Raw genomic sequence first — 21,651 nt, forward strand, 5'->3', positions numbered from 1 at the left:
AATATATAACTTAAAGAATAATTTGTCCCTTTTGTTGCAATATTATTCATCCTACCCACAAAGGATCCAGGTGAGGGAGCCATTTTAGGCACAATACATAGGATCACATGAAGCAACATAGGCAATGTTTGGAATCTGTGACACATCATGTGAAAGAACAAAATACTAGGCGAGATTCTTTGCAAGTTACCCATTACCATGCATTTTTCATTGCACACAGCATACCTGGCAAGCCAGCCATGTTGGGCTTACTGCATTGCTTACAATATGTGAATACGCAATACAAGGAGATAAGACATGCAGAATAAAATGTACAGTGAGCTAACAGTGCATCATCACTTTAGACTGCTCATCTTGCCTTGAGAGTACCATGCGAGCCAGCCATCTAGGGCGTGCTACATAGGTTACGGTGGGCCGGATGAGCAATTCATGAAAGTGTAGCATGCAGTGGGGAATTACAGTAAAGGGAAAAATAAACAGTTGATGTGGAGACCAAGATGTGGCATGAAGGAGAGATGGTGCAGTGATAAAAACACATGCACCTCACAGACATAAGGAAGAAAACTGGGATAACACAAACTATGTTAATGAAATAATCTGTAATGGAAGCAGTCTGGCCAGTGTGAGAGTATGGGGAGCCCACTAGTATCCGGTAGAAATGTCTCTGCAGAGACTGGCTACCCCTTGTTCAGGGAACAGTCCTGGTATTCTCATAGTCCTGGTATTCTCCCCCCTCAGCTCCTCGCTCACTTGGATGGGCAGTCCCAGTGTTCTCTGCCAGAGAGGAAGGCCGGCAGATTTATCTAATACAATAGTACTGTATTGGGCCATTTTATTTGTTTGACTCTTCCTCTTATATCTGTATATGATCTATTTTAGAAGTAAACACCAATGCAATTGTTTGCCAAAGCGCAACTTAATTTGCTTCGCTATATAAGAAACTTATAATAATAATAATAATAATAATAATAATAATAATAATAATAGTAGTAGTAATCAGTGCAATCCCAGAAAATATTAAAAACACCTTTTAATCCTCATGCTTATGAGTTTTAATCTTCTTTACATGTGTACCTTTTTTTGTTTTAAATAAATAAATGTGTCTAGAAAATGTGTGTGTGTGTGGGGTGAATATATATATATATATATATACACACACACACAATTTATAAGCATATACATTATGCACACAGGCTATGCTCACAGTGCATGTGAAGTTGAATATGCATATATTTTTGCATCTCTGTGAGAAACTGTTTGCTGAAGTGTCATGCTATGGTGCACATCCTCATTCCTCTTTAGATTTGTTAATGGCAATAGAAACTCAAACATGTATATTTACAATTCTATGCAAAATAAACAAATGAAGGACATAAGGCACCAAAATAAGACATGTAAATAGACTGATAGTTTTAATAATTTGTAAAAATAAATATCTTGTGCTTTTGTAATATCATTTGACTCCTTATTCAGATATTTCTATTTATTTAGACTTCTTTATTTATATTTCTAGATATACTTATGACCAATGGTAAAAGAAAAGGAAAAATCTCTGTAAGCCACACTTTCCCTCAGACGGTGCACACTGTAATCAAATGTGTTCACGCCTATGCATACTAGATAATATATAAGTACGTTAATAGTGTAAGTTGTATGTATTATATTGAGGAAGACGTTTTACAGAATACTTTTATAAAGTACTTGTTAGTGAAGTTTAGGGAAATTTTAACTGAGCAGTGAGGTGAACCATTTTCCTTACAAATGGTGAAATATGATAATGTGTAAATTGTTTGTTGTATAAATGTAGCCACATTCATTTATCCTGCAATTTGTGCGTGCATCGCAAGTGTGACTTGCCGCAACCAGGGCTTGCTTGCAAGAGTCGATCCTAAGGCTGGGAACACTACACGCTGCATAGATGTATATGCCGGCAAGCAGCCGATTAGGTAAGCTATACATACTTACCGATCGGCTGCTCAATATGTCTGCCCAGACATCACTGCTGATAATGCTGATTTATCCTTAGGAATGAAAGCTATACCTTAAACACACCTTAAATACACTTTACCATGGAGCCGCTGCGGCCGCTGTACTTAATACACACTCTGCGTAATATGTACGCTGTTAGCGTACAAAGTCCGTGCTGTGTACGGACTTGGCGTACAAACGCCGCGCTGACGGTACAAAGTACTCACAGCGCGTACACACCCAGAGATACACTTTAAACCTTTTACAGCAATGCAATGCAATGATAATACACTTTAAACCTTAGCAGGGCAATGAAGACACGACACCAGATTGTAATTAAACAGCTGGGTTCCGACACCACAGGGTATTATTGCTGAAAGGGGGTTACAATACAAATAATACAATAAAATATAACAGAGTAAATGGCTACAGTCAATGTTACATACGTGAGTGGGTTCGCTGGCGCTACCCGGTCCGGTACTCCGTTATCTGATAGATAACGTTGTGAGTCTTGTGTCTGACCAGGCCTGCAGCAGGCTCTCTTTATACAATTCTTCCAAAAGCAATACAATAGATACTGTAATCTGTTTGTCCAATGGACACAGGGATGCACATTTACAGTACAGGAGAGGTCATAGGTCGGTTTGAATAGGTAGGCGATGTCTTTCCGAACTGCTCTTGTGGGTGGTCTCCTCTGGATTCCCGCCGCATACATAATGTACAGTAAATACAGTTTATATCTATATTCTGCTCCTGCACATAACCATCCGCAGGAACATGCGATCTTTCTCAAACCAACACCGGAATGTTACCCTTAAAATACCCTTCAGCTGGATACCAAACACCACCTTATAACCTTGTTCTGTCCCCTCCTATTCTGTAAAGGTGAATCCCTTTGTTCTGAAACCATCTAAACTGTTGTTACTTTCTGATGTGGTGCAGGGAGACTATGTGTACATTGTGCACTATTTGGATTAAATATGTAATGTGTTTTGATAGCTTTCCATGCGTTCACAAACTCTACCGTAAATACCCATACCACGCGCTAATGCGCAGGACCGCGGGAGCGATCATACGCAAACTGCGAATATGTGCACGCACGACAGAACAAGTACACGCGCGGAGGCCATCTGTGTGTAGTTTGTACGTGATGTGTGTACTGCAATATTTTTAGACTTTGACACTGCTGGGCGGGCATTTACCTGGCCAACTGTGACGTCTGTGTCTGCGGTCCCTGCAGCCAGTATGTAAATAATCAATTTATATCGGTAACCGCTGTATGCCCTTATTCAGTATCATTTTATTAACAAATCTGCATTTCTCGAACGTCCTAGTGGATGCTGGGGACTCCGTAAGGACCATGGGGAATAGACGGGCTCCGCAGGAGACGGGGCACTTTAAGAAAGAATTAGGAATACTGGTGTGCACTGGCTCCTCCCTCTATGTCCCTCCTCCAGACCTCAGTTAGAATCTGTGCCCGGACGAGCTGGGTGCATTTTAGTGAGCTCTCCTGAGCTTGCTAATAAGAAAGTATTTTGTTAGGATTTTTTATTTTCAGAGAGATCTGCTGGCAACAGACTCTCTGCTACGAGGGACTGAGGGGAGAGAAGCAGACCTACTCACTGTGGATAGGTCATGCTTATTAGGCTACTGGACACCATTAGCTCCAGAGGGATCGAACACAGGAATGCACCCTTGGTCGTCCGATCCCAGAGCCGTGCCGCCGTCCCCCTCGCAGAGCCAGAAGCCAGAAGCCGGCGTGAGAAGCAAGAAGACTTCAAAAGCGGCGGCAGAAGACTACAGTCTTCATATGAGGTAGCGCACAGCACTGCAGCTGTGCGCCATTGCTCCCACATTACACCCACACACTCCGGTCACTGTAAGGTGCAGGGGGGGGGGCGCCCTGGGTAGCAATTAGAGACCTCTTGGCAAAGTGGGCATATATACAGTTGGGCACTGTATATATGCATGAGCCCCCGCCATTATTTTACACAAAATCGCGGGACAGAAGCCTGCCGCTGAGGGGGCGGGGCTTCTTCCTCAGCACTCGCCAGCGCCATTTTCTCTCCACAGCTCCGCTGAGAGGAAGCTCCCCAGGCTCTCCCCTGCAGAAGCACGATAGAAGAGGGTGAAAAAGAGAGGGGGGGCACATAAATTTGGCGTAAAAACAATGTATACAGCAGCTACTGGGTTAACACTACGTTACTGTGTGATTCCTGGGTCATAAAGCGCTGGGGTGTGTGCTGGCATACTCTCTCTCTGTCTCTCCAAAGGGCCTTGTGGGGGAACTGTCTTCAAATAGAGCATCCCCTGTGTGTGTGGTGTGTCGGTACGTGTGTGTCGACATGTCTGAGGTAAAAGGCTCCCCTAAGGAGGAGGTGGAGCTAATATGTGTGTGAGAGGGTGTCTCCGTTGACAACGCCGACACCTGTTTGGATATGTGTAAGTGCTAAGGTGAATTTATTGCACAAAAGATTAGAGAACAGACAGGAAATCTACCCATGTCTGTCCCTATGGCGCAGAGACCTTCGGAGTCTCACAATGCTCACTATCCAAAATAATAGACACTGATATCGACACGGAGTTTGACTCCTGTGTCGACTACGATAATGCAAAGTTACAGCCAAAATGGCAGAAAAGTATTCAATATATGATTATTGTAATAAAGATGATTTGATATCACTGATGACTCATCTGTCCCTGACACAAGGGTACACATTTTAAGGGGAAGAAAGCTGAGGTAAATTTCCCTCCTCTCATGAGGAAAAAGAGCAGGAATCTCCAGACAAGAGACTGCAGCTTCCCACAAAGAATTCTCAGGCAGTATCCTTTCCCCACTAGGGCCAGGATGTGATGGGAATCTTCCCCTAGGGTGTCACGTTTGCCCAAAAGGTAGCCCTAGCTATTCTCAGGGATCCTGCAGATAGCGTGCACATTTTGGTACACTACTCAGACCGGTGATTGTGTCGGCATGGGTTTATAGCGCTGTGGCGCGTGGACGGGTACCTTATCAGCAGAAATTGAGACCCTAGTATGTATGTGTGTATATGTGTGTGTATATGTATGTATGTATGTATGTGTATATATATATATATATATATATATATATATAGATAGATAGAGATATATATATATATATATAGAGAGATAGATATATATAGATATATATATATATATATATATATAGAGATAGATATATATAGATATATATATATATATATATTAAAGATGCTGTCTTAAGAGATATATATCATAAAACATGCCCAAAGAGACATGAGTATACTGGGTCCTAGAGGCAAAGCTATGTCGATTTCTGCTTGACGTATCCTGTAGAATATACAATGGACAGATGATGCCAACTTAAGTGCATATGGAAGGCTGAGGATTGTGTGGAGAAGGGTTCTCGGACCTGGTCTCCACAGCTATAGCTGGTAATTCTGATGTTTTGCCTTATATTCCTGCAGCCTAGGGAAGTACGTCATTATCAAATGCAGCCTTTCGAACAAAGAAACAAGAAAGTCCGAGGTGCGTCCTTTTTTGCCAGAGGCGGGAGCAGAGGAAACCAGCTGCACAACACAGCTAGTTCCCAGGAACAGAAGTCCTCCCCGGCCTCTACGAAAATCCACTGCATGTCGCTGGGGCTCCACAGGCGGAGCTAGGCCCGGTGGGGGCACGCTTTCGTAAGTTCAGCCACAAGTGAGTTCACTCCCTGTTAGATCCCTGGGCAATAGATATTGTGTCTCAGGGATACAAGCTGGACTTTGAGAAGATGCCTCCTCACTGACTGCCCTGCCGGCTCCCCCCCCCCTTCCCCGAGAGGAAAACGGGGTTAACTGCAATTCACAAATTGTATCTTCAACAGGTGGTGGTCAAGGTTCCCCTCCTTCAACAAGGAGGGGGTTGTTATTCGACCATGTTGTAGTCCCGAAACCAGATGGTTCGGTCAGACCCATATTGAATTTTAAATCCCTGAACATATACTTGAAAAGTTCAAGTTCAAGATGGAATCGCTCAGAGCGGTCATTGCAAGGGAGGGGTGTCTCTGGACATAAAGGATGCTTACCTTCATGTCCCCGTTTATCCACCTCATCAGGAGTACCTCAGATTTGTGGTACAGGATTGTCATTACCAATTCCAGACATTGCCGTTTGGTCTGTCCACGGCACCGAGAATATTTACAAAGGTAATGGCAGTAATGATGGTGCTCCTGCGAAAGCAAGGAGTCACAATTATCCCATACTTGGACGATCTCCTCATAAAGGCGAGGTCCAGAGAGCAGTTGCTGATTAGTGTAGCACGCTCTCGGGAAGTTACAACAGCACGGCTGGATTCTGAATATTCCAAAGTCGCAGCTGATTCCTACGACGCGTCTGCCCTTCCTGGGCATGATTCTGGACACAGACCAGAAGAAGGTTTTTCTCCCGACGGAGAAGGCTCAGGAACTCATGACACTGGTCAGAGACCTCTTAAAACCAAAACAGGTGTCGGTGCATCACTGCACGAGAGTCCTGGGAAAGATGGTGGCGTCATACGAGGCCATTCCCTTCGGCAGGTTCCATGCGAGGACCTTTTCAATGGGATCTGTTGGACAAGTGGTCCGGATCGCATCTACAGATGCATCCGCTGATCACCCTATCCCCCAGGGCCAGGGTGTCTCTTCTGTGGTGGCTGCAGAGTACTTACCTTCTCGAGGGCCGCAGGTTCGGCATTCAGGACTGGGTCCTGGTGACCACGGATGCAAGCCTCCGAGGGTGGGGGGCAGTCACTGAGGGAAGAAGTTTCCAAGGGCTGTGGTCAAGTCAGGAGACTTGCCTTCACATCAATATCCTGGAACTAAGGGCCATATTCAACGCCCTAAGTCAAGTGGAGACCCTGCTTCGCAACCAATCGGTGCTGATTCAATCAGACAACATCACCGCAGTGGCTCATGTAAACCGCCAAGGCGGCACAAGGAGCAGGGTGGCGATGGCAGAAGCCACCAGAATTCTTCGATGGGTGGAGAATCACATACGAGCACTGTCAGCAGTGTTCATTCCGGGAGTGGCCAACTGGGAAGCAGACTTCCTCAGCAGGCACGACCTCCACCCGGGAGAGTGGGGACTTCATAAAGAAGTCTTCGTGCAGATTGTAGGTCGGTGGGAACTGCCACAGGTGGACATGATGGCATCCTGCCTCAACAAAAAGCTACAGAGGTATTGCGCCAGGTCAAGAGACCCTCAGGCGATAGCTGTAGACGCACTGGTGACACCGTGGATGTTCCAGTCGGTTTATGTGTTTCCTCTTCTTCCTCTCATACCCAAGGTGCTGAGAATCATAAGAAAAAGAGGAGTGAGAACAATACTCATTGTTCCGGATTGGCCAAGAAGGACTTGGTATTCAGACCTGCAAGAAATGCTCACAGAGGACCCATGGCCTCTGCCTCTAAAGCAGGATCTGTTGCAGCAGGGACCTTGTCTGTTACCACGGCTGCGTTTGACGGCATGGCGGTTGAACGCCAGATCCTAGTAGAAAAAGGGATTCCGGATGAGGTTATTCCTACGCTAATAAAGGCTAGGAAGGACGTGACGGCTAAACATTATCACCGTATAAGGCGAAAATATGTTGCTGGGTGTGAAGCCAGGAATGCTTCTACAGAGGAATTCCAGCTGGGCCGTTTCCTTCACTTCCTACAGTCGGGAGTGACTTTGGGCCTAAAATTGGGGTCCATTAAGGTCCAGATTTCGGCTCTATCCATTTTCTTTCAAAAAGAACTAGCTACTCTACCTGAAGTTCAGACGTCTGTAAAGGGAGTGCTGCATATTCAGCCCCCGTTTGTGCCTTCTGTGGCACCTTGGGATCTTTACGTGGTGTTGAGTTTCCTGAAATCACACTGGTTTGAGCCGCTTAAAACCGTGGAGTTAAAATATCTCACGTGGAAGGTGGTCATGCTATTAGCCTTGGCTTCGGCTAGGCGTGTGTCAGAATTGGCGGCTTTGTCACATAAAAGCCCCTATTTGGTTTTCCATATGGACAGGGCAGAATTGCGGACTCGTCCGCAATTTCTGCCAAATGTGGTGTCATCTTTTCATATGAACCAACCTATTGTGGTGCCTGTGGCTACTCGTGACTTGGAGGATTCCGAGTTACTGGATGTAGTCAGGGCTTTGAAGGTTTATGTAGCCAGAACGGCTAGAGTCAGGAAAACTGAGTCGCTGTTTATCCTGTATGCATCCAACAAGCTGGGTGCTCCTGCTTCAAAGCAAACTATTGCTCGCTGGATCTGTAACACGATCCAGCAGGCTCATTCTGCGGCTGGATTGCCGCTTCCAAAATCAGTAAAAGCCCACTCCACAAGGAAGGTGGGCTCTTCTTGGGCGGCTGCCCGAGGGGTCTCGGCATTACAGCTTTGCCGGGCGGCTACTTGGTCAGGTTCAAACACCTTTGCAAAGTTCTACAAGTTTGATACCCTGGCTGAGGAGGACCTTGTGTTTGCTCATTCGGTGCTGCAGAGTCATCCGCACTCTCCTGCCCGTTTGGGAGCTTTGGTATAATCCCCATGGTCATTACGGAGTCCCCAGCATCCACTAGGACGTTAGAGAAAATAAAGATTTTACTTACCGGTAAATCTATTTCTCGTAGTCCGTAGTGGATGCTGGGCGCCCGTCCCAAGTGCGGACTTCTTCTGCAATACTTGTATATAGTTATTGCTTAAATAAGGGTTATGTTATGGTTGCATCAGGTTTGTCTGATGCTCTGTTGTTGTTCATACTGTTAACTGGGTAAGTTTATCACGAGTTATACGGTGTGATTGGTGTGGCTGGTATGAGTCTTTCCCTGGATTCCAAAATCCTTTCCTATTACTGTCAGCTCTTCCGGGCACAGTTTCCTTAACTGAGGTCTGGAGGAGGGACATAGAGGGAGGAGCCAGTGCACAGCAGTATTCCTAATTCTTTCTTAAAGTGCCCTGTCTCCTGCGGAGCCCGTCTATTCCCCATGGTCCTTACGGAGTCCCCAGCATCCACTACGGACTACGAGAAATAGATTTACCGGTAAGTAAAATCTTATTATTAGTTATAATTATACTGAATTATTTTTAATAGCTTTTTCTTAAATTTAATAATAAAAAAACTATACAATTTTGGGGACATTTTTGGAATTCTTTTAGCCAGTTAAGTGGTTAAAACAGAACAGCACTTGGAAGCTGATGGATACTCTGCTCTGCATCTGTAGTGACTAGCAGCAGTAAGAGCAGTTAGGGAGCCTTTGTGTATGTGTGTCCATGTTCTACATAAATGGACCACACCTTATCATTTTGGGGCTCTGCACCTGCTGACGTGTGCCTGTACTTTGGTTGCAGGAAATATTTAAAGTTCTTTATGGATAGTCTGTTTTCTCTTATGTTATGGGGTATATTCAATTAGGGTCGGATCCATTCCGACATGCATTTGTCGGAATGGATCCGACAACCCCTATTCAATCTCATCTCAATTCGACTTTTTGTTCAAAATCAGGACAGATAAGAGAGTAAATGCTTTGACTATGCTGTGCCAATCTGTACTAAAGGGTTGGTTTCCTTCTGCAACTAGTTAACATCATGTTATAAAAAGCAATCATCATTGCATCATTTTATAATGCAATACATTTTTATTATTGGCTTGGTTACCATATACTGTGCAGTACAAAGTCTGTTTTATGCTATTTATAAATGCAGTGATACCCAGCTTCATTTTGCTTGGTTATCCTTTAATGAAAACAAACTTGTAGCCACCTGTTCAGAAAGCTGTTAAGAATATTCTGTTTAATCTCTGAAACGGAACTCCTAATAGAATACCCATTGTAGTCCATTTACTGTAAATGTGACTAGAAGTACTTAGGTAAAATTGCTTTCAATCTCCCGCTCTTGGCAGGCACAATAACTTGCAGCGCTGTACTGAAGTACAAATGGGATATTACTGCATTAGGCAAGTGAATTGAAACATCTTGCTGAAGCAGTGACCTCAGGATTATTGATACCCTTGTAGGTGTTGTGCCCGTTCCATTTCAGGAGTCTGCTCTAACGATGGCCCTTTATCTTCCTGGCAATTCCCTGATGAGGATCTGATTGGTGATCCGATCTGCAGATTGTTGCACTCCGATGGTCAGATGTTGGAATTTGCCAATGACCCTACCCAGTCATTGGCAAAATGGGGGAACTGCCCCCAATTTATTGTAGATGTATGTGCCCCCTCGCCTCCTCACCCTCCTGCACTTGTACAATAGAAAATATTGCAGCAACTGTTTTAAAAATCAAATTACTCTGAGAATTTATTTTTGTTCTCCAATTTCTATACTTGTATTGTGTCCCACAAAGTATGTCATGGGACAAAATAAGGAAAGAGCCCTGCACTAACGTATTTCCTCCAAGAAAAAGTTTCTGCAAATTCAGACTTTAATGTTTGTAAATGTAGTCCTGTAACCATTTGCAAAAAAAAGGTGGCAAGCTATGTCCATATTGTATCTGTTTTATTGAATTGGAGGCTGCAGCAGAAAAATGCTAATGCTAATCCTAACCATTGCAGAATTACCAGGTACAGGTTGACTTGTTGTAGAGCCAGTGTATTCGGTAGGTCTCTTGTGTTGCAGGAATTCTGTATTTACCTTTGGGTGTTACATGCCAGAAAACCATATCCTAGCTTATTGGCTGGACAAATGTGTAGTAAGTGGCTTTGGGGCCCTACTCATTTGACGATGCGCCGCCGAGGTGCCCGACGGCCGAAACGGCCGACGAGCGACCCGGCGGCAAGGGGGCAGTGACGGGGGGAGTGAAGTTTCTTCACTCCCCCCATCACGCGGCTGCATTGAAGTGCAGGCAAATATGGACGAGATCGTCCATATTGGCCTGCATGCACAGCCGACGGGAGACCAGCGATGAACGAGCGCGGGGACGCGCATCGTTCATCGCTGGAGTCTCCACACTGAAAGATATGAACGAGTTCTCGTTCATTTATGACCGAGATCGTTCATATCTTTCAGAAAATCGGCCAGTGTGTAGGGCCTATTTGTCAGACCAGCCTACAATCGTAAATATTTATATGATTGTTCAAAATTATTAAGAAAATGACCACAGGTCCCTTTAAATCTTGTGTACATAATATTTACATTTCTATGGTTTTGCTAGTAAGGCTGCTACAAAGGTACCAAGTTGATTATTAAACATGCTCGCAGAACAACCAAATCAGTGAGCAGTCTGACCGGGTTCAGTATGATTTACCGACAGACACAATACAGACGCTTATTATCCCGACAGCCATTGGCCTACAGTCATAATACCAACACGGTCAAAATACCGACATTCATTATGCCGACATGTTCAAAATGACGACAGTCATACCGACATACTGAATACCGACATTTGAAATGCCGACATGTCAAAATACCGACGTGCATTTTTCTGTGTTTTTTTTTGTGTGTGTGTCAGTGTCAACATAGGTTCGCCATGCTTTGGCACGGTGCCTCGCTGCACTCTGCACACTATTATATTCCCCCTCCAGGTCCACTGGGATGGTAAAGTATGAACAAGTCTGCTTTTGGGCAAAAATTCCTTAAAAACATCGGCATTTTGATTTGAACATGTCTGCATAATGAATGTTTGTATTTTGACCATGGTGTAATAGATAATACATATGGAGGTATTGACCCATGTAATTGTGGTGATCAGTAAAAAAAATTAGGATTGCCCGGGGTAGTTCTTCACTTCTGCATACAATAATAGCTTTGAAACTGCATGGGATACCTCAGATAATTGCCTCTGGTGACATCGCGGATGACTATTCTTTTTTGTATTATCAAACATTAGGAATGATACAGAAGTGCAAGTTGTATTCACAACTGTGATTTTGGATACAGCGGACTTGCAGAAATATGCTAATGACTCAGCTGCTGTTTTGTGTACAGAGACTGCTCTACCGGTGCCCCAGAGCCTCTGCTTATGTACAAAAGGCGCAACAACTGGAACATGAGTCGCACTATCGAAATTCCATGTTGTCTCAGAATGTTTGTCTCAACGAAGATGCCGGGACCAATCCAACTGCAAACAAATGCGCAGTGACTGACTAGGACACAACCAGAAAACAGTAGTGACACGCCTGTTTCTTTGGAACCACCTCCTGCTACCTCTGACAAGCGGTCACTACCAGTCACTCGGTTTGCATATAAATCCCCCCTGGTCCTCTGTCACTAATCAATCGCTGCACATGTGCACTGCATCCGACATCGACATTACACCCACCTCTGAATCAGGCCATGAATTGTTTATGGGTCTGATGAACAAGACAGAGACTAGATAGATTGTCATTGTACTTTGTGAATATAAATCTGATTGTTCCTAGTTATAGATTAGTGGTTCTTCTAAGCCAGCAATTATCAACCTAGGGGTACCTTCTGTTATGTTCAGGTGTATGGAAAAATGTTTTGTAGTGGCGGCAGAGTTGGAAAGGAAAATGTTTTTTCTCTAACGTCCTAGTGCATACTGGGGAACTGTACTTTAGTACCGTGGGGTATAGATCGGGTCCATTGGAGCCTGGCACTCTAAAACTTTTAGTTTGTGTATGTGTGTGCTGGCTCCTCCCATCTATGCCCCTCCTACCAGAGTTTAGAAAAATATGCCCAAGGAGCTGGGTGCATTCCTCTTGCGCTCCAGACAGTTTCCTTTATTTTTTATTTTAGTTTTTTTTTTTTTTTTTTTTAGGCAGTACTAGTTGGCAACCAGTCTACCTGCTTCTTGGGACTTAGAGGGGGGAGCGAACCAACCTCCTGAGGGTTAATGGTTCGTAATCCCTGCTGACAGGACATTGAGCTCCTGAGGTGCTGTTTCACACACCACACTGTGTGTGCCCACACCCGCAGCAAGCCACCACCCTCTAACAGATGCTGAAGAGTCGCAGGTGCGGTGAGTGTTAACATCGGGGTCCCGGTTAGTGGGCCCCTGGTGCGGTTGGCGGCATGTCACGCTGCAGTCACGTGCCACGAGCTGCAGTGCTCGTCGCGGACCACACTGGCTAAGAGGAGAGCTATGTTCTACAGGGTGTCCAGCATCTGTCCGTATACATTTTGTTACTGTTTTTTTACGTTTCAGCCAGTATAATTTAATAGGGTCCGCACGCCATTACAGGGGCGGGGCTTCCTGGAGAGCAGGACCAGAGGTGGGAAGGCGCCATTTCCTGCTGCTGCGGATCACAAGGCTGCATGCATGCTGCTACTCCACGGACCCAGGCTGTTACAGACTCTGTACCACGGGGTCATAGCAAGAGAGGGAGCACATAGGATAGTGTGATCCACATATTCAGTTATACATTGCGCTGCTGTGTTTGTGCTGGACTCCTTTTACTCTAAATCACTCCAGGGGCTCTCTGAGGTCTGTGTGGGGGTGTTTCAGTGCGTTTTCACTGCATTGTCATTGTGTCCATCATGTCTGCTGACAAACTGATGTATACTGCTTGTAATTCTACCCCTTCTTCTGAGGGGTCCCTCATGTGTGAACAGGGTTCATTATCCCCAAGGGAAAACCGCTCCCAAGCACCTGACTGGTTGGATACTTTTAAGAGCATGATTCAGAATGTAAATTCAGAACTGACTGCAGCAAGGAGAGAGACACATGTGTTGAGACAATCTGTGGATTGTATTGCTTCTCAGCCTCCTCCTGTTGGGCTCTCATAAATGCTCCCTTCCACATTTGCTCCAGTCTTGATTCTGGTTCTGATTTGCATGATTTAGATGATATGGATGAGGACAGTTCTCTGTCCCCGGGGGTGGAGGCCCTCATTTATGCTGTAAGGGAAGTTCTTAACATACCCGATCAGTAGGCAGAACCTGATGAAGAATTGTACTTTAATGTAAAGCAAAACTCTCCAGCCACATTTCCTGTGTCAAAGGAATTAAACTCCCTGGCCAGGGAGGTATGGGTGAACCCTGACAAGAAACTCCTCAGCGATTATTATATTCCTTTCCCCTCCACGATGAGGACAGGAAGGTATGAGAAAATCCCCCATCCGTAGATACTTCGGTGTCCAGACTGTCACGAAAATTGTTGGTGCCGGTGGCAATATCCCTGAATGACCCAGCTGACCGTAAAATTGAGACCACTCTCAAAGCAATATATACGGCAGCGGGCGTAGCACAACGTCCCACGATAGTTTGTGGTTAGATCTCTAGGGCAATGGTCAAATGGTCTGATAACATTATTAATGGTTTTGACTCGCTGCCTCAGGATGAGATCATTACGTTGATTACACAGGATGCTTCAAACTTTGAGCGAAGCTGTTTAAGAATTGTGACAGATAAATGGCCGTTCTTTTGCTAAGGCAGTTTTGGTCCGCAGGGCTCTGTGGTTGCGTTAATGGTCAGCGGATGCTGAATCCAAAAAAGGGGTGGAAAATCTATCCTTACAGGTGATGCTTTGTTTGGAGAAAAGTTGAATAAATGTATTTCTCAGGCAACGGCGGGTAAGTCCACCTATCTGCCGTCGGCTCCACCTCCTGCTAGACGCTCTTACTCAGGACCCTCCTTGCAGTCCTTTCGTGTGGCAAGATTGAAAGGCAGAGGCAAAGGAGCCTCTAATGCTGCTAGAGGATCTCATGGTAAATCCCGAAAACCTGTAGCTGCAGCTTCCTTGGACCGGACCACCGGAACCTCTACCACAAAGCCTTCCGCGTGATGGTTGGCCCCAACAACAGGGCGACTTTCCGATAGGTGCGGGCAAAATCCTGCTGGGATCCTTGGGTCAGGGACCTAATTTCTCACAGATACCGGCTGGAATTTCAAACACTTTCTCACAGATTTTTCAGGTCAAGCTTGCCAGCCTTACCCTTTGGTCTCTCCCAAAAGGTCATGGCGGAGATGATGCTGCAACTGCGCAAAGTTGATGTCAACATTGTCCCTTACATGGACGATCTCCTGATAAAAGTAATGTCCAGGGAACGTCTGCTGCAAAGCATAGACCTGACAACCCGCCTGCTGACTAATCCTGGATTTTCGGGAATCTCACTTGGAACAGTCCCAACCTCTGCAGTTCCTGGGAATGATACTGGATACAGTGTCTCAGAAGTTGCTCCTTCCTTTGGACAAGGCGTTGGCTCTCCAAGCTGTGGTGCGCTCAGTACTCCGACCCCACAGGATCTCAATACATCTTTGCATACGTTTTCTGGGCAAGATGGTGTCCTTTCTCCTCCGGGATCAAGCTATCCAAGTTTAGTCAAACAACGCCACGGCGGTGGCATACATAAACCGACAAGGGGGAACAAGAACCAAGGCAGCAATGTGAGAGGTGTCAAAAATACTCCTCTGGGTGAAAACCTACGCAAGGGCCATCTCAGCCATATTCATTCCCGGCGTGGACATCAGGGAGGTGGACTTCCTCGGTAGGCACAACCTCCCTCCATCTGGGGGAATGGGGCCTTCATCCTCAGGTGTTTCATCAATTGATTCGCCGGTGGGGGTGTCCGCAGATAGATCTGATGGCTACTCGCCTGAACAAAAAGCTATGCCGTTACTGTTCCAGAATGAGGGATCCGCAGGCGTTAGCAGTGGACGCACTGACGTCTCCTTGGAATTACCAGTTGGTTTACCTGTTTCCTCCAATCCAGCTCATTCCAAGGGTTCTAAAAAGACTCAAAAGGGAAAGCGTTCAGGCACTTCTAATTGCCCCGGATTGGCCTCGACGGGCCTGGTACACAGACCTCCAGACCATGTCTCTGGAGGAACCCTGGCCTCTGCTTCTTCAACAATATCTTCTTCAGCAAGGGCTGTTCGTCTATCCAGACTTACAGTGGCTACGTTTCACTGCTTGGAAGTTGGGAGGGAAATTTTAGCCAGAAAGGGCATTCCCTCCAAGGTTATTTCCACTATGGTACAGGCTCGGAAGATGGTTACATCAATACACTACCACCGTATCTGGAAGAAATATGTTTCTTGGTGTGAGGGTAGAAAGGTTTCTCCCGTGGAATTTCGAATTTGTCATTTTCTGCTTTATATGGGCCTACGATTGGGCTCCATCAAAGTGCAGATTTCGGCGCTCTCGATTTTCTTTCAGAAACAACTTGTGTTGTTGCCGGAGGTGCAGACTTTCCTGAAAGGGGTTCTTCATATGCAACCGCCTTTCATCCCTCCCACAGCTCCGTGGGATCTCAATGTGGTTTTGTCCTTTCTTCAGTCGGATTGGTTTGAACCTTTACAAAAGGTGGAATTGAAGTTTCTTACTTGGAAGACTGTCATGTTGCTGGCATTGGCGTCTGCAAGGGGTGTCTCTGAATTGGGGGCCTTATCCTGTAAGAGCCGTACTTGATTTTTCATTAGGATAGGGCTGAACTCCGAACCCGACCTCAATTTTTGCCTAAGGTGGTGTCAGCTTTTTACGTGAATTAGCCTATTGTGGTTCCGGTGTTGGCTGACAGAGTCCTTGGATGTGGTGAGGGCTCTGAGGATTTATGTCAAGAGGACAGCTCGTCATCGTAAATCTGACTCGCTGTTTGTCCTTTATGATGCCACCAAGATTGGTCGGCCGGCTTCTAAGCAGTCTATTGCTCGCTGGTTCAGGTTGACTATTCAACAGGCCTATACTTCGGCGGCTCTGCCTTTGCTGAGGTCTATTCAGGCCCACTCGAGGTTGGTGGGTTCTTCCTGGGCGGCTGCCCGGGGTGTCTCGGCCTTGCAGTTGTGCCGAGCTTCTACTTGGTCTGGTTTGAACACTTTTGTAAAGTTCTATAGGTTTGACACCTTGGCCAGGGATGACCTTCAGTTTGGTCAGGCGGTTATACAGGGGTCTCAGCACTCTCCCACCCGTTTTGGGAGATTTGGGACTTTCACCGCAGTACTAAAGTACAGTTCCCCAGTATCCACTTGGATGTTAGAGAAAATAGGAATTTAATACCTACCATAATTCCTTTTCTCGTAGTCTGTAGTATATACTGGGCGCCCGCCTCAATGCTTCGAATCCTGCTTACTACCTGTAAGTGTTTTGGTTGGCCCGCCGTTGTGATCCCTTGGTTTTGTTGGGTTAGCTTTGCTAGCTGGAACAGAAGGTAGCAACATCCAGAACAACAAGGATATGTTTTTCTGGATGTTGCTACCCTCTGTTCCAGTTAGCGCTCCTTGGTTGATTATGGTTGTGTGTTGGCTTGTTGCCTCACCGCTGTTGTATATGTTCGTCTCCTCGGGCACGGTTTTCCTAGACTCCGTCTGGTAGGAGGGGCATAGAGGGCAGGAGCCAACACACACATACACACATAAATAGTTTTAAAGTGCCAGGCTCCAGTGGACCCAATCCTATAACCCACGGTACTAAAGTACAGTTCCCCAGTATCCACTACGGGCTACGAGAAAAGGAATTACCGGTAGTTATTAAATTCCTATTTTTAAACCAGTATGTATTTATTTATTTATTTTTTGATTAATCTAAATAAAAAAAAAATCCTGCTTATTATATTAATACTGTGAAACATTAGAAACATTGATCAACTATGCTTTCTAACATTAACAATATGTAGTATGTGCTAAAGTTTTTAGGCTTTGATAGGATTTACTTTACATCTTTCAATAAAACCATTTTTTTTTTAATGCTTATTATTCCCGTTAGGGTGGTTCTCCAGACAGTGAACATAAAGTCCCATCCATCACATGCTTTTAAATGTTTTATTTTTAAACTGCTCTGTTAAGAAATTGTTGTATGAAAACTTAATTGCTTAGTAGCAATGCCTTACCCTATAACACTTAAGACCCACTAAAGTCTTGGTATTTTGGAGAAGTATGTTGTTTGAATTTGCATAGCTGTCCCGTACATCCACGGAGAATCGCCCATTACATGTGAATATATGTAGATAGACTAAATCTAGTAAAACATACAAAGTACACTCCGAGATTCTCAAAAGGACTGAAGGTTTTAAATTGAAATGAACATGCAGGAGATTAAATCTTGAGGTATTTCTCTGTGTGTTGTCTCTGTAATCTATTGGAGTTGTTTACTCTTTAAGATTGAGAATGTTAATTGTGGTTTTCTCCTACCTATAGGATTTTTAGTGCAGAAATTTGTGGAGTCTTAGCTGATGCTAGGCAGATTTAGTACCTCTCTGATCTGGTTCACCCTCCCTATGGGGCATATGTAATGGGGTCCAAGGTGCGGGATGCCGGACGATCTCAGACATTTTTTTGCAGCGGCAGTCATTTACAAGGCATGGTCTTGTCTTGTAATTGATTGCCGCTTTCAAAAATAAAAGTCCAAGATCGTCTGGCAAAATCTTGGCCAAATTTGAACCCTATTACATATCCCCCTATATCTTTATGTGTGAATTTACAGCATTGGTCCAGCTCACTGAAATGAAGCAACAAGAATGTGAAATAATACCACTGGGATTCTCTTACAATAGGCTTTCATTTAAGAAGTCATGGCATCGTGCCTGTAGTTACAGCAAAATAAAAAGAACAAAGTGTTGTGTTTTTGTTTTTTTTAACCATGGTTGAAAATAAGGTCGTTAATACCAACCAACCCTGAGTGGCGCCGGGTGGGTTATATCCAGGTAATAAATAGACATGGGTGGCAACAGATGTAGGGAGGTGAGACAGATGAGAGAAAGAGGCAGAGGGAAAAAACCACTGCAAAGCTGGGCATGATAGCTAGCAACCCGATGACTGATGGGTACAAATCCATACTGCATGTACATGAAATATCTCTTAGCTATCTAAAATATATAATTTTTATTTTTTATTTTTTTTTACACAGTGAGAGGTCAGGTGTGTGATACCTCTTTCAGATAGTAAATGCTGAGTCGCAGCCTGGGTTTATATACGGGTCCTTCCCGGTTTCGACACGGCAAGACCCCCTTCAGACAGGCATCCTGACTCGGCAATATGACGGGTTGAGATGTCACCACCGACTCGTGCGGCGGTGGCGCTTGGAGAGGAGATGATCTACATCTGCATCTTCTCTATGCAGTGAATGGGTCCCAAGTCTCATCGACCCGGCTAACTGTACCTGTTCACACCACACCGCGAGCCAGGTTTAACTCGTGTTGAAATACTGGGTTGCTCAACCTGGTTTATTTCAACTGACCTCTTTCCCGGGTTGCTGCACGCTCACGTGCAATAGCCCGGGTTATTGCTGGCAGTCTGAAAAGGGTATAAATTGTCATATTTGACAGAGCAGGCAAAGGTTAGATATACACATCTTTACTTGTGGACTATAGGAAGTGATGGCAAAAAAACCCCAGTCAGAGCATATAATCAGTTGTCCTAAGCATTCTTTCAAGCCAAGGCATCATGGAAAATTTCGAGCACTTTAGTGGTAAAATAGAATAGCAGTGAAGCTGGACAGGTGGTTAGCAAAAAAAACAGAGTAATTTGCTGCTTCATCTGCAAACAAACCACAAGCTCTTCAGTATTGTCATTATGCAAATGTGGTACAAAAAACCTATTGCTTTCACATACAATGTCACAAATACGAGGTTGAATATTTAGTGCAACATCTGTGTATGTTTAGTAGGGAAATGGTTTTTGGATGTCTCAATATGCAATTCATTCCTTTTCATGCACATATACACATCACAATTTGCAACAATATTGTTTTTGAAAATTATTGCTGTAAGTTTTAGGGTGGTATCCAATTAGCTGCGGTAATTTAATTATTGCGTCCGGGGCTATCCTATTAGCCCAGATGCTGGCATTTATCGGAAACCAAATCCCTGACCATTTTCTCTAACGTTCTAGAGGATGCTGGGGACTCTGTAAGGACCATGGGGATAGACGGGCTCCGCAAGAGACATGGGCACTTTAAGAAAGAATTTAGTTCCTGGTTCCTGGCTCCTCCCTGCTGGCAACAGACTCCCTCCATCGAGGGACTGAGGGGAAAGAAGCAGCCCTACTCTCTGAAGCTAGATCCTGCTTCTTAGGCTACTGGACACCATTAGCTCCAGAGGGATTGGTACGCAGGATCTCACCCTCGCCGTCCGTCCCGGAGCCGCGCCGCCGTCCCCCTCGCAGAGCCGGAAGACAGAAGCCGGGTGAGTATGAGAAGAAAAGAAGACCTCATATTGGCAAAAAGAACACATATATACAGCTGGGCACTGTATATATGTATGAGCCCCCGCCAAAATTACTGTTTAAGTGGGACAGAAGCCCGCCGCCGAGGGGGCGGGGCTTCTCCCTCAGCACTCACCAGCGCCATTTTTTCTCCACAGCACCGCTGAGAGGAAGCTCCCCGGGCTCTCCCCTGCTGATACACGGTAGAAGAGGGTTGAAAAGAGAGGGGGGGGGGGGGGGGGGGCACATAATTAGGCACAAAAACTATAACATACAGCAGCTACCTGGTTAACATTAAGTTACTGTGTTATTCCTGGGATATTATAGCGCTGGGGTGTGTGCTGGCATACTCTCTCTCTGTCTCTCCAAAGGGCCTGGTGGGGGAACTGTCTTCAGAAAGGACATTCCCTGTGTGTGTGGTGTGTCGGTACGCTTGTGTCGACATGTCTGATGAGGAAGGCTATGTGGGAGAGGAGCGGGAGCAAATGAATGTGGTGTCTCCGCCGACGGCGCCGACACCTGATTGGATGGATATGTGGAAGGTTTTAAATGATAATGTTAATTCCTTGCATAAAAGATTTGACAAGGCTGATGCATTGGGGCAGTCAGGGTCTCAACCCATGCCTGACCCTATGTTGCAGGGACCGTCAGGGTCTCATAAGCGCCCACTATCCCAAATTGTTGACACAGATACCGACATGGATTCTGACTCCAGTGTCGATTACGATGATGCAAAGTTACAGCCAAGATTGGCTAAATCCCTTCGATATATGATTATAGCAATAAAGGATGTTTTGCTAATCACAGAGGAAACCCCTGTCCCTGACACGAGGGTGTATATGTATAAGGGAAAGAAGCCGGAGGTAACTTTCCCCCCTCACACGAACTGAATGAGTTATGTGAAAAAGCTTGGGAATCTCCAGATAAAAAAACTGCAGATTTCCAAACGGATTCTTATGGCGTATCCTTTCCCGCCAAAGGATAGGTTACGATGGGAATCTTCCCCTAGGGTGGACAAAGCTTTAACACTCTTATCCAAAAAGGTAGCCCTGCCGTCCCAGGATACGGCTACCCTCAAAGAGGCTGCTGATCGCAAACAGGAGGTTACCCTGAAGTCCATTTATACACATTCGGGTACCTTACTAAGACCGGCAATTGCGTAGGCCTGGGTGTGTAGTGCTGTAGCGGCATGGACGGATACCTTATCTGAGGAATTGGATACCTTAGATAAGGATATTGTATTATTGACCCTGGGGCATATAAAAGACGCTGTCCTATATATGAGAGATGCTCAAAGAGACATTAGTCTACTGGGTTCTAGAATAAACGCTATGTCGATTTCTGCCAGAAGGGTCCTGTGGACTCGGCAATGGACAGGTGATGCCGACTCAAAAAGGCATATGGAGGTTTTACCTTACAGGGGTGAGGAATTTTTTGGGGAAGGTCTCTCGGACCTGGTCTCCACAGCTACAGCTGGAAAGTCAAATTTTTTGCCTCATGTTCCCTCACAGCCTAAGAGAGCACCGCATTATCAAATGCAGTCCTTTCGTTCACAAAGAAACAAGAATGTCCGAGGTGCGTCCTTTCTTGCTAGAGGTAGGGGCAGAGGAAAGAAGCTGCACAACGCAGCTAGTTCCCAGGAACAGAAGTCCTCACCGGCCT

General features: G+C 45.3%; 1 protein-coding gene across 1 annotated transcript in view; it reads left to right on the forward strand.

Moving 5' to 3' along the window:
* LOC134895377 (guanine nucleotide-binding protein subunit alpha-14) overlaps positions 1-21,651 on the forward strand; it is a 338,140-nt gene that overhangs the window by 142,467 nt on the left and 174,022 nt on the right. The gene's annotated exons all lie outside the window — the stretch shown is intronic.

This window comes from Pseudophryne corroboree, chromosome 1, assembly GCF_028390025.1.
Source record: "Pseudophryne corroboree isolate aPseCor3 chromosome 1, aPseCor3.hap2, whole genome shotgun sequence".
NCBI classification, from domain to species: Eukaryota; Metazoa; Chordata; class Amphibia; order Anura; family Myobatrachidae; genus Pseudophryne; species Pseudophryne corroboree.